At 42.7% G+C, this 2872-nt stretch overlaps 1 protein-coding gene across 1 annotated transcript in view; it reads left to right on the top strand.

The window, feature by feature from the left end:
• The window catches only part of LOC106867818 (inter-alpha-trypsin inhibitor heavy chain H5), a 66881-nt gene that overhangs the window by 51173 nt on the left and 12836 nt on the right, over nt 1-2872 (top strand). The window lies entirely within an intron of this gene.

Genomic DNA, 2872 nt, shown 5'->3' with positions numbered 1-2872 from the left:
TATATATAGTCAATTTCAACATGAACAAGCACGAAAAAACACAAAAAAAACAACGTGAGGATGTGGAATAAGTACAGTGTTATTGGACGCTCAGGAAAGGAAAGAAAAGAAAGAGGATTTAACGTTTCAATTGGAGATCTTCATCAGAAATATAGGAAATATCCAAAGATGGGAAGACAGAGAAAGAAAATCGCCAACGATGCACACGCGGTCACATATCATCATCATCATTTAATGTCTGTTGTCCATATTGACATTGGATGGTTTGTTTGATCAGGGCTGGTAAACTGAGGGGCAGCATCAGACTCCAAGTCTGATTTGGCATGGTTTCTGAGGCTGGATGCCCGTCCTAACACCAAGCACTCCAAGACTGGCACAGGTGCCAGTAGTGTGACAATTGCATCTACCACGACTATGATTTCACTTGGCATGATGGGTCTTCTTCTCATGCACAGTATATTGCCAAAGGTCTCGATCCTTTGTCATTGCTTCTACGAGGCCCAATGCTTGAAAGGTGCTTCTTACATGACACCAACAATGGCCATGACTATGATTTCACTTGGCTTGATTGTTCTTCTCAAGCATGGCATATCATCAAAGTTCTCGATTCCTAGTTACTGCCTCCTTTAAGCCCAACGTTTGAAGATCATGCTTTACCACCTTGTCCCATGTCTTCCTGGGTCTCCCTCTTCTACAGCATCTCCATACATACGCAACACATGACCACACCAACACAGTCATCTCTCTTGCACACTACATCCTATGCCTCTTATGCCCAACTTTTCCCTCAGGACTCTTACATTCTATTGTACATGCCTACTGAAATTGCAAATCCAGTAAAGCATACTAGCTTCATTTCTTTCAAGCCTATGCATGCTCTTGGCAGTCACAGCCCATGTTTCACTGCTGTGTAGCATGGCTGTTCACACACAGGCATTGTATAATCTGCCTTTCACTCTGAGGGAGAAGCCCTTTGTTACCAACATAGGTAGGAGCTCTCTGAACTCAGCTTACTCTTATTCTAGCACTTATGCTGCCAGAGCATCCACCTCCACTGCTGACTTGGTCACCTAGATAACAGAAGTTATCAACTACCTCTAGCTTTCCCCGCTGGCATTTGATGGAGTCTATTTTCTGTACATCTTTAGTGTTAATTGTATCTGTGCACCTTCCACACACAAAAACTAGTTTCACTGTTAATCTTCCTCTGATACATGGCTTACACCAGGTACATCTTATGGAGTTTTTACCTATGCCTTTTCTACAGATCAAGCAGGGCCATCTACCTGAAGGGATTTGTGATTTGTCTGCTTTCCTACTTACTAAGACTTTGGTTTTTGCTAGATTAACTCTAAGGCCCTTAGGTTCTATACCTTGCTTCCACACCTGAAACGTCTCCTCTAGTTCTGATAGTGACTCAGCTATAAGAGCAAGGTCATCAGCATAGAAGAGCTTCTGGGGGCAGCCCATCTTAAATTCCTTTGTTATTGCCTGGAGGACTATGATGAACTAGAGGGGGCTGAGGACTGAGCCTTGGTGAACCCCTACTTATACCTTGAATTCATAGCTACATTCATTGCTAATCTTCACCTTACTGACAGCATCCCTGTACATGGTTTGTACAACTCTCACCAGCCACTCATCTATCGCTAGCTTCCATATTGACCACTAGATAAGAATCGGAGGACTCTGTTGAAGGCTTTCTCCATATCAGCAAAAGCTAGATACAGGGGTTTATTTTTGGCTAGGTATTTCTCCTGTAGTTGCCTAACCAGGAATATAGCATAAGTCGTGCTCCCATCTGGCACAAATCTGAACTGCATCTCATCTTTATTAACATTGCTGAATGAAAAGCAAGCATGATACACTGGCCCCAGAGGGATTGCAATATCTGAATCAAAATCAGTTTGTGACCTGGGCACTGACATGAGTAATGATGTATCTTTCCAGGTGCTTTTTATGAAGTTTGTAATAAAATGCAGATGGATGACCAGATGGATCCTTAGAACTTTCAAAACAAGAGAACAGAAAATCGTAATGGTCCTCTGGAGTGATATGTCCTCAGCCATTTAGATTATTGCTCCCAACTATGGTCACCACACAATGTAAAATTAATGACAAAACTTGAAGCACTCAAGCTAAGCTACACAAAGGAAATCATCTCAATGGAACATGTCAGCTACTAGAAAAGGCTGAAACAGTTAAGACTCTACTCCCTAGAATGGAGGCAGGAAAGATATGCAATGATATACATCTGGAAAATTCTAGAAGGAATTGTACCAAACTTTGGTATTGAAAGTTACACAAACAGCAGAAGAGGGCACCACTGCATAGTGCCAAAGATCCCAACATTGCCATCAAGATACAAGACCAGATATGGCAACAGCTTGGATTTCAAGGGTTCACAGCTCTTCAATACCCTCCCAAAAAGCTTGATGAGAGACCTACATAGTGTGGATGTAGGGGACTTTGAAGCAAGACTAGATTTCCTCCTGTCAAGAGTTCCAGATGAGCCTACCTCATAGCAGTAACTGCAAATGAGGGTAGTAACATCAAACTCAGTTGTTCACTAAATGCCACATATCAGAGGTTTCAAGCAGTGAAAGTGTAGCACAGCTAACAATGGTGCTCCAGCATGACTGCAGCTCTTAAGCTGAAACTATTTAAAGAGTTAAATAGGTGCTGGTATGGCTGTGTGGTAAGAAGTTTGCTTCCCAACCATATGGTTCAGAGTTCAGTTCCACTGCATGGCACCTTGGGCAAGTGCCTGTTATAGTACCAGGCCAACCAAAGCCTTGTTAGTGAAAGAAGCCCATCATATATATATGTATATGCGTGTGCGTCTCTGTGTCTGTGTTTGTCCCCCCCCCCC

This window comes from Octopus bimaculoides, chromosome 23 (assembly GCF_001194135.2).
Source record: "Octopus bimaculoides isolate UCB-OBI-ISO-001 chromosome 23, ASM119413v2, whole genome shotgun sequence".
Taxonomy (NCBI): Eukaryota; Metazoa; Mollusca; class Cephalopoda; order Octopoda; family Octopodidae; genus Octopus; species Octopus bimaculoides.
Note: the sequence above shows the minus strand (reverse complement) of the source record. Positions and strands in the feature narration are given on the sequence as shown.